The sequence below is a fragment of the Euprymna scolopes genome, chromosome 32 (genome assembly GCF_053919585.1).
Source record: "Euprymna scolopes isolate OS-2025 chromosome 32, ASM5391958v1, whole genome shotgun sequence".
Lineage (NCBI taxonomy): Eukaryota > Metazoa > Mollusca > Cephalopoda > Sepiida > Sepiolidae > Euprymna > Euprymna scolopes.
Genome location: NC_136513.1, coordinates 70,118,643 through 70,130,566, shown reverse-complemented (window position 1 = coordinate 70,130,566; position 11,924 = coordinate 70,118,643).

The following is an 11,924-nucleotide window of genomic DNA, read 5'->3' as shown; positions in this document are numbered from 1 at the left end:
TCATGAAGAAACTAACACCCAAGAAGCTTTGAAAATTATGCCAATTTGATGAACGAATAATTTCATGAAATGGACCCGTCAACTGACCACTTCATTTGTGCCATTTTAACCCCATTACATGATTTTATATGTGCAAAGTCCTATGTTTACACGGATAAACCAGACACAGTGAACCAGTTGAAAGACAACATTCGACACGTTATTGCAGAAATACGGCCTAATTAAATGTGCAGTGTTTGTTAAAATTGGAAATCTGGATGAAAGCATGTACGCGCCATTTGCCCGAAATTGTATTGAAATCATAAATGCCATAACTTAAACGTAGAAATAAACAACATTTTGCATAATACAAATATTTTTCTGTGATTTATTTTAATTTATTGTTCGACGCATCTAAAAACTCATATATATATATATATATATATATATATATATATATATATATATATATATATATATATATACACACACATATATATATATATATATATACACACACACACACATATATATATATATACACACACACACACACACACACACACACACACATATATATATATATATATATATATATATATATATATGATGATTGCAAAGTCTTGTCAGACAAGTGCCACTCTCTCAGACACTTAAAATCCATGAGGCCAAAAATGACTTCCATCGGCACGGGACCATTTTAATAGACAAATGCCTGAGTGAGTATCTATACACAGATGATGTTATAGAGTCTTAGCTTTGTACGACAGCTAAGTCTCTCTCTCGGTTCAAAATGTTGATGTTCAGCAACAAGCAAGAGCAAGAGAGCCAGCAACAAGTAAAACTGCAGATCAGCTTAATGCGGGTACTGGTCTCTCGCTTTATGGTTTTTTAAATCAGAGATTTGCTTCTCCTAGAAAGGCTGCCTTCACCACAGCTTACGGGAGCCCTCTCCACCCCAACACACACACACGATGCTAGTTGGCTGTTGACCCCGAAAAGGGATTATTCGCCCTTATATATACATATTAGGCACCGCCAAAACTGGGGGGGGAGGTAAGTACTTTTTGACGGACCGTCTTTTTAAAAATATACCAAAAATCAGATAATTATCCGATCAATACGAAATTTTCAGCGATTATTACGAGAAGAATGAACTTTATAACAGTGTACTTATTTTTCATAAACGATATTTATATATATATTTTTTTTTGCTTACAAAACCCCCCTTCTTTTGAGGGGGTACAAATATGCTTAAAATAATCATCTGAAACTGAACACAACATATTGTGCTGTTGTAAGGGACAGAATTATAGATTAAAAAAAAAATGTTTGCATGCCTTATTTTGACGTCTGAATATCAGAACTTCGATTGTGTTTAATTATCCCGCTTTTGAGTTTTTAAGTGTGAAATTCGGTGAATATGTTAAGTAAAATAATTAATTTAAGTTAAGCAAAACAACAACAAATCTTTTTTTAATATTTATACGAAAAAAGCCATTTTAAAATCTTTGATAAATAAATTAACAATTTTTTTTGTGAGCCGAATAATGCATGACCATTATTAAACAGGGCATGTTTTGAAGAATCGATACAAAAAAAATAATTGATAAATATTGTGCCCTTTGTGTTAAAAATAGCATCATTTTTTCGATCCCGTTTGAAAACGTTTGCCGCCTTTCGACTACGGTGGACCAAACGCGATGAAATAATTTTTTTTTATTCTGCTTTAAATTGCCCCCCCCCCAATTTTGGGGAGCCTGGCCCCCACACACATACACATTAAAAACCAAACTCATACAAATGGTCACCCATTTGGTACTGGTCAGTCTCAGCGTTAATAATACATTGAAATTTCCGTCACTGAAAAATAAGTTTTTTTTGGCCTGTTTGGTCTTTCATAGTTTGGTTTTTATCAACTACAAACATAAACATTGTCGATCTAGACTCTAGATCGACGCGAAGTAACTGGTTGCCTATATGAATAAGTTGAATTATTTGATATACAGGTACTTATATTATAATATTTTTACATATTCTCATAGAAAATCATCCTAAATCTTAGTTAGACAACAAATAAATAAATTAATTATTTCAAAAACCTTTCTTTAAAAATATTTATGTACGTTTTTTGTGCAAGACAAAAAATGTCAATTGTTAACTTTGGGGGAAAATTTAACATTTAAAATTTAATTAAAAATAGTAGAAAAAGTTTTACATTATTCTGTTTTCTATATGATAAAATTCAGGGTTTTATCGTTCTGGAAAAAAAAGTTACTCAGAAATAAGGGATTTTAATAAATGTAATTTCGTTTTAAAAAAAACAACAACAACTTGATTTTTCGGCCATTTTTGGCGGTGCCTAATACATATATATATATATATATATATATATATATATATATATATATATACATATATATATACATATGCATATATACATATACATATATATACATATACATATATATATACATATATATATGCATATATATACATATACATATATATATATATATATACATATACATATATATATACATATACATATATATACATATATACATATATATACGCATATATATGCATATATATATGCATATATATATACATATATATGTACATAAATATACATATATATATACACATATATATACATATATATACACATATATATACATATATATACATATATATACATAGATATATACATATATATATACATAGATATATACATATATATATATATCTATATACATATATATATACATAGATATATACATATATATATATATATATATATATATCTAAACGTGCGTTTATTTAGTTACATCTAATATAATAAAAAAAAATCAAATAATCCAATGATCAAAAAATCAAACAATAAAACAATAAAACAGCAGAATAAGAAACCAATTAAATGATAAACTAATAAAATATTCTGAATAATTATAATGATATTTTAGTTAGATATCTTGAAAAAGAATATAGGGTTTAATTTTAGATTAGGGTTGATAATTTCTATTATTGGATTCTTCGGATTAGTGTTTTAACTGTGGTGTAATGGATATCAGTGTTAAGCAATAATCAGTCATAAGTAACATTCTTCTTCTTGAAGATGAAAGGCTCGCGAATGATGCTCGGGATACAATTGCAAATTTGATTAAATAAACGGGTCACGTTCGAAATTTTCTACAAAATTCGTTATTTTATGGTTTGTACGGAGTTCGACAAGATACACCTGATGGATGTCAAATAAGCTGTAAGTTAATGAGAACAACATACAAAATGAAATAGTTGATTAAATAATACAAAGGAAATCGTGTTTTTCTTCAAATACCGGGCAATGCAGGATCACCTTGCTAGTGCTATATTAAAACAATAAAAAAATAATAGCAGAAATTAACTTTTTAAAAGTAAATCGAAAAATCGACCACTATTTTCCGAACAAGGTAATCGCATCGTCTTTGTATTCCTTATTGGTTTCTCATCAAATTCGTTGATATAGGAACGTAATTACCCCAGGCTGTATTAATAGTCATTGCAAGGAAATGCCAACAAAGCGACTTCATAGACACGATCATTAACTTTATGGTTTTGTTCGGCCATGACAGACCGGCCATAAATCGAGTCGATCGTAAATTGGATATTCGTTATTTTATGTTACTTTTACTGTTTGCTTTCCATTATTTTAACAACCATCTCATCATTTTTGAATGCATCAGAAAAATATACAACACTTCTCTTAATTGTTTACATGGTTTGTTTTTTTTTGTTTTTTGTTTTTTTGTTTTTTTGAGGGGGGTGCACTCGGCCATGTTGTTATTTTCTACGATATTATTGCTGGACTTGTATTTTAATTCACCCCAAATGGGACACGCTAGTACTAATGGGATACTGCGATGGGAGACAAAATTATAAAAAAGCAACCTGAATAGGGAGTTGGGCAACAAGATGTCTGTACACATTGTTTTATAAATTTCTGCACGTTGTTACATGTTCTAATTAGAGAGAAATGGTGAGAAAGAAGGAATTTTCAAAGGCAAACGATCCGAGGAAAGAGGTTATCAGAGTAGCAAATCTGGTCTCTAATGACATCTGCAATGAAGGGGGTAATTTTGCTGCTAGTTTTCTTGGTCGGAAGAATTTTTATTGAGAGACTACATGGTTCGAAATTAAAGAATCAACGTAAGGTTATTTCTTTATCCGACATAAAATGGTTGTATTTTGTGCATCCTTTACTAGATTATATTGAGATTTCCATACTTTTGTACTGATTACTTCCGCGCTGTGGGATATCTATTTTATATTTCTCTTAGGTTGTCTGTCTGCCTGCCTGCTTGTCTATCAATTCCACTTTTTTTCTCGAAACTACTGGACGGATCTGACGGAAAGTTCGTATGGACCTTTGTTATGATAAGGTGCAACAAACTAAATATTATAGCATTTGGTCGATACAGTTATGGGATTAATATGATTAATAATTAGTATTTAAGTTCCACTACTAGATCGATCTGATTGATATTTTGAATGGACATTTGTCATGATAAGCGCAGTGGGCTAAGCATTATGGTGTTCGTTCGATGAATAGTTAGGCATTAATATGCATTAAACATACTAAATCTTCTATTTGGCATAAAGAATTCATTTTAAGTCAACTGGCTACGACTTTGGCTCGTTTTAACAGGTTAAAAAGTCTATAGTTTTCAAGATTGCTGGAAAACTTGTTAAATCACTCTACTGTTCCAGTAGATATCTCACTGCCGATGCAATCCTCCATCTGTAGAAAAGCCAACTACGTCCTAAAATGGAGTACTGTTGGCACATCTGCTGCGTGCCCTATTCAGCCTTGGAGTTTAAAACCGGTTCGAAATTTAGTAGATGATGCTCTTTTCTTTTCTCTGCAACCTCTTTCCCACAGAAGAGACGTTGCGAACCTTTGCGCTATCGTTATTTTCATGGCAAGTGCTCGACAAAGCTCCATTTTATGCTACCTCCTGACAAACCGTCACAAAAACGCTTGACTAACTACAACCATTATCAACAATTTTCTCACTTATTATCTGTGCCTGATTATAAACGCAGATTCCATGAATAAAGCTTCTTTTCTAGAATTGCCTGCCCGTGGAGCAGTGTTATGCTGGCCTGCTTCCCAGATGAATACAACATGGTAGTCTTCAAATCCAATGTTCTTGTTGAACCGCCCCCATAATTCTACCCAATTTACACCATTAACGATTACTGCACTACTACCTTACATTCATTAACCCTTATCCTCGAGTGGCCTTCGAGCCTTGATAAGTGGTGACTCCCAAGTAAAAATATGTCCAAGTTAATGTATATTTCTTGTTTAAATATTTTACTTTTTGCAACAGAAATGTTCTTAGATAAAAACATTAACGTTTGTTAAGGCCCAATTTTTAGAATGTTTCGATTAGCAAAAAATCTGGGATCAAAACGGAATAGGGCTTAGGCAAAATGTAAAAAAATTCCGAAGCCACCGTGAACCAGGGTTAACATTGACAGCCGATGTCCAATAAGGATTTATTTCAATGTTATTTCGGATGAACTGATTTTTTTTTTTTTTTTTTTTAATTGTAGCAATATGATTTTTAAAGAAATGTGGAATTTAACGAGCTGTTAATTCATGAAAATTGGCAATCTTGTTTTATTCATGATAAAACTAAACAAATTTAAAATTTAAAAACGGAGGAGGTTAAAATATATTAGCAAATAATTTAAGCATAAAAAACTATGAAAAAGCAAAATGGTTGCAATACGTACAAAGACCGTAAATTTAGTCTGAAATATGATTAAAAGAATTTCCATGTTTAATGCTGCAACATGTTCGTTTATTTGGATTATTTAAATTTATCCGACGACTATTTCCATCCTGGCTGTTATATTAACAATATAACCTCTAACCTTAGGGTGATAGCTTTTCAAATTTGAATATGTTTAACTCGAAAACCTATACGAAATTTCGAACTGAACCCTTTATTTAATCCACGAGGGTAGATTGCTATCATTCTGATAGAAATGTTAATTGTATGCTAGTCTTAGTTATTATCGTCTGCATTACATATTGAACCTTCAATCCTCAGAAAACTATACTATATGATTGTCAATCAACACCTTTACATGTTATACCTATTGTCTATGTGAACAATTCTAGTGTGATTTTTAAATTTAAATGTTAATTTTATCTATATAGATATGTACCAGTGGCGTTCCAAAAGTGAAGCCTCCTATTTTTCAGTTAAAAAAATGAAGAACTACGGAGACGGGAGTTGTAACATTAAAACAAGGGATATTTTGTGCTCCAGAATTTATTTTTCTAAATAGTCATCACTATTCACAATACTCTTTTGCTAGAAATTCGATGACGCATCTCTGCTTCTGATGCACGTTCAGGATAGGAGTTGCTTTCTTAGAGTCTCCAACTGTCAATATCTGCAACAGAGAGATGAAACTTTCAGGTCATGAATCATAAATTCAGTCATCATAAAAATGTAATTTGCAATAATTCTTATCTATTCGGGCGGAATAAAAAATAGAAGACATTACGTTTTGAACGTCCCTCGTATTATTAGTATATAATTTTGATCGCACCAAAGACATGTTAAAATATCTTTTTAGTTATGGAATTCTGTTTAACTGGATGTCGTTTTATCCTCGCTCTTATGTTATGCAGTGTCTATCACTTTCGCTTCCGTTGCGTATCATTTTATTACTTCATTATTTCTGCTGACATAAAGATCTCTTTCTGATATCTTACACTTTATTTAACAGATGATGTCACAAAATAAGGATTCTTTCATAAAGGATGTTTTTACTAGAGAATCACCACTTCTCAAGGCCCGAAGGCCACTTGAGGATAAATGTTAACAAATGGAAGGTGCTAGTGTAGTAATTGTTAATGGTGTATATTAGATAGAATTTGGATTATTATAAGGGGAGGCCTCAACAAGAACTTCTTTACATTGGACTTGAAGGCTACCATATTGTAATCGGTCGGGAAGCAGGCCGGTGAAACAGTATTCTACATGCGGGCAGTTCTAGAAAAAAAGCTTTGTTCTTGGAATCTACGTTTATATTTATGCACAGATAGAGAGTGGGGGATTGTTGATAGTGGTTGTAGGTAGTCGAGTGTTTTGTTAAATTTTGGAAAGGGTGGCCATATATTGGAGCTCAAACGAGCACTTGCCATGAAAATAACGATAGAGCAGAGCCGGGCTGGCAACCTCTCTTCTGTGGGAAAGGGGTTGCAGGAAAGAGAAAAGAGTTTCAAGGCCGGTTTTGCATTCATTCAAGGCAAGATAGGGTGCACCATGCATCTCCTACCCAGATGTGCGAATAGTACTCCATTTTAGGACTTGATCTTATCCAGATAGAAGATTGCATCGGCAGTGAGATATCTACTAGAGCGTTAGAATGATCCCACCATTTTTCCAACGATCTTGGCAACAGATTTGATGTATGTGTCCTATTTCAGATCAAGAGTTTAAGTCAGTCCCAGAAGCTTGTCAAAAGATGGTGCTTCCTCAAGACGAGAGTCATTTATTTCAATTAAGGCGAAATGGGGTTCAGAACGATTATGATGAAAAGAGAGAAGCTTTGTTTTAGATGTATTAAAATTAACCAGCCACCTTTTTCCCCATTGCACCAAGTGATAAAGATCAAAGGAGAGAGAATCTGAAAATCTTGGTCATTGCTGGCATTTGAGGTGTTGCCATGGATTGTGGTGTCGTCTGCATGAATATCTACGAATGATCTATGAATGTGATTTGGGAGATCATTGATAAAGATCAAGAAGAGTGTTGCACCCAAGATGGAATTCTGAGGGACGCAAGTGTTGATACCATGAGTTTCTATTTTCTTCCGATCGATAACTACTCTTATAAACACATCAGAGAGAAAAGATTTAATAATTGATAGGTTATTTCCATTTTATGTTTCTCACTTGTTTTACTGGTGACGTCATTTCTTTATCATTTATTGTTTGTGGGGATAAACAAGCACTCTTTCAAAATAATAACAAACCAAGGTTATTGCATAATGGTATTAAAATGATAAGGAACATGATAAAATGTAGTGATGAACGTATCCATTACTTATTTAATTTTGAAAAGAACAGAACCAAAAATGTTATTGAACATATTCATTAAACCTTAGAAGCAGAATGTATGATTAAGTATAGCAATGTACCACATAATATTTATAGTTTAACTCTAAAACTAATTATTCCAAAACAGCATCTAACAGAGCATTAATGAAGTAAATTATTCACATAGAAATCTGCCTTATTACGTTTAGAACTTTTACAGTTTATCTACTGTTGTCGGATTAGGATTGTTTTATACCGAAATCGTATATAATTGTGCCTGTCAAGAAGGTTATGTTTCCGGTCTCGTTTGTAACTCTTTTGTTCGTGTCATTTGGACAACGGTTCTCATCTTGAGTATTATTTTCGCAACGTCTTAAGGTGTATACTGTTGAACTTATGGATAACGTACTCTATAAATTCCATTTTAAGTTGGGGTTGAAGATTCAATCCACAGTGCAGGCGACACTCGAAATTCAATGTCGAATTACTTCTATCCAGTTATGGCTGACGGAACGAGAACATGCTACTTCATGGATTAAATAAATGGTTACATTTGAAATTCCGTATGGATTTCCGAGTTCGACAAGATACACCTGAAGAAGTCCGTAGATTATATCAACCAGGACTTCATAAAACTAACTCTGAAGACGAGAACAGTAGTCCAAAGAATGTAAATGATACGAAAAAATAATCGTCATCTCAAAAATTCTGAAACATTTTTTTGTTTGTTTGTTTTTTTATCGATTAGCATTTGATAAAACAGGTGAGAGACATTTCTGAAAGAATTGTCATAAATTGATGACGTTATCATTCTCTGATGTCGCTACAAACGCTTAAGAAATTACTAATCTGGGTCAAAATATTGGAGATATTCTAGCATAGAATTGTGTTAATTTTAGTATCTCTTGAAGATCAAGAATTCGGTAAAAGTGAAAGTCACACTTTGAACGATAATTTCAGTTCTGTTCCTCGCATTGGCTCGCTACTTGGCCCATATTATAGCCAATGAAGTTTCACATCTTTTATGTCTTATAGCTTACCTTCATATTGGCGAATTTGATCAAGGCCGAAATTTTGAATGAATTTAAGCTTGTATGGATCTGATGCTTTTTGATAACAGTGACCAGCATGCAACATTTTCAGCTGACTAGCTTTAAAGTTTTATCGTCGTTTTCAAAAGCAACATTTTTCTACTATATGATCGCAAAATCAATTAAAACCTAGATAAAACTTTGGCTTATCCTTAGCATTGTTTATTTTATTTTAAGATAAGTTTGTAGATATATTTGTTCTGTAAGCATCTATTTTGTAAAATATAGTTTTCATTTAACACGTACACGAAGCCTTGACAAGGTATACATCGAAGTAATTTTTCCCCCCTCAAACAAGAATTATTGCTACTTGGACGTGTGGGGCTACTAATTAGGGCCATGTGTACAGGAGACTGTAAGGCATAATGGCAGCGAGAACTACGTTCACATTACATTAAAACGTATGCGTGTTAGCACAGTCACGAAAGTTGGAAGCCGGAGCAGTCCAAAAAAGACGAAACTATTGGAATTATAAAGCGTTCCGGCATCTAGGCTCCTCATCGGTGAAGTAGTAACTAATGTGTAACTGCAAAGTTCTCAAAGCGCACAAATTGAGGATTCACCATTGAATGCAGAATGATAGGAAGTAGAAGGAGTAATAATATTGGATAGAGTTTGGAAATAAGTCAGGCTGAAAGAAAGAGCAGATGAAAGATGGATCGACCTTGATGAGAGTGGACCTGGGAGCAATGTTTAAGGAAGTAACTCCTCACTCTTATAAAAGCTCTTAAAATGAAGTCTCATCATTGAATACACTTTAATGTTACACGTGGACGTTGGTTTTTAGACATTAAGTAGAAGACGTAAAAAAAAATAAACATTCGTTAGCGATTACTTGATAGTGGATCTTCTTTGCCATATCCGCTGTTATGTTTAACCCGTTATTGTTTTTGATCCCACCTTATCTACCAAGAGTAGTTTGTACTTAGGATTTTGACAAAACAACTTGAAAACACCCGGTGTGACTCGATAAGGATTTCTAAGGACATAATACGTAACACTTTTCTTACGTTCTATAGAGCTGAGTTTGCAGAATCAGTAATTGATATTTATAACTAAATCAACTTAAGATTAGCGATGTAATGACAGACGCATATTCATCTGACAGTTCATGAAGTGTACGCAAAGAATCCTATTCCATCATCTGAATTGTCCTAGTATTTACTTGTCAGTTGTCGGTGACAGCAATGCCTTTTATTTCTCGATGATTGATCACACGTAAGGAATCGTGTACCGAAGGCAGGATTTTTCACTTTGTTTCGCATCCATCTTTATAAAATCTGAAACATGGCTTGACATCTCACGCTGCGCATGCTCAGTGTAACAGATTATTGGAAACACGTGTAGGATTCTTGACTACGCTAATATATTTAGCCATCCTCTGTTGCCATAATTATCCAATGATGTTACAATATTATTTACTTACGTAAAAAGAATTTTTGATGTTAGTATAAAGGAAGTATTTTTATTCAGCGTTTACCATTTTCGCATCCAGATTTTTATTAGCGCGAGAGATATACTCCGTCATCTAAACTGATCATATGTCGTCAGTTTTATTTGTGTGTATATAGAACCAAATGATTTAATTTAAAAAAATAAATATCACATATCAAGCTAATTTTTTCTTTCGATTTATATTTTGATTTCCTCTGTGTGTGTGTGTGTCTCTCTCTCTTTCTCTCTCTCTCTCCATATATATATATATATATATATATATATATATATATATATATATATATATATATATATATATATATATATATATATATACTAGCAAAAGTACCCGTCGTTGACTGGGTTCAAAAACAGCCTACAGAAAATGGACTCTGATTTATTAAAGTTTGATAGGTTATGAAAAGGAAGGGTTGTAAAGAGATAGCTTCGAATTAGGGGTATCAAAACCAGAGAAAAATATGATGAAAGTAAAACTAAAATAGATAAGCCCCATAATTTATTATACCGTACCTGTTCACACTGAAACACTTATCACAGTATTCTGTCGATCTATATTAAGAAAAAACCTTGTTAAACTTTGTGACATATTTCAATTCTATGGAGGTCAGGCATATTTCTTCAAACTGAAACATAACTATCAAAGTATACTTACGCAGATAGATATAAAAAGTCTTTATTAAAGTGTGTGCCTATTTCCATTCTATGGAGGCCAGACGCGAACGCAGACCCTACAATTTTATTATACCATCCCTATTTAAGTTAAAACAACGAAGTATTATTATGTACATCTATATCAAAACACTTGTAAACGTTCTTTTTTAATTTTTAATTTTTTTATTTCCATACTTTGTGGACCAGGCGCGAACGCAGACTCCACAATTTTAATCAACCACCGTTATGCCAAATCAAACATACCCATTCGTGTGTCTCGAAACATCTTCTATCATTATATGTGATTAGTTTTCTATAATAGTCAACCATATAGGAGCCTATTCGTGACCAGACACACACACATACACACACACATTCAGCTTTATATTATATATATATATATGTGTGTGTGTGTGTGTGTGTGTGTGTGTGTGTGTGTGTGTGTGTGTGTGTTATTTAAACATATTTTCTCAATCTAGGAGGATTTCTAATCCACTCGGCAAATATTGAAATCAAGGGCAGAGGATGAGGTGAATTACTGGTGAGCAGATGCGTGTGTGAAAAGTGCTGACGTTTAAATCAGTTTAGGATTACGTATGGAATCTGAATACAAACACTTTTTAAATAAATATACTGGTGTT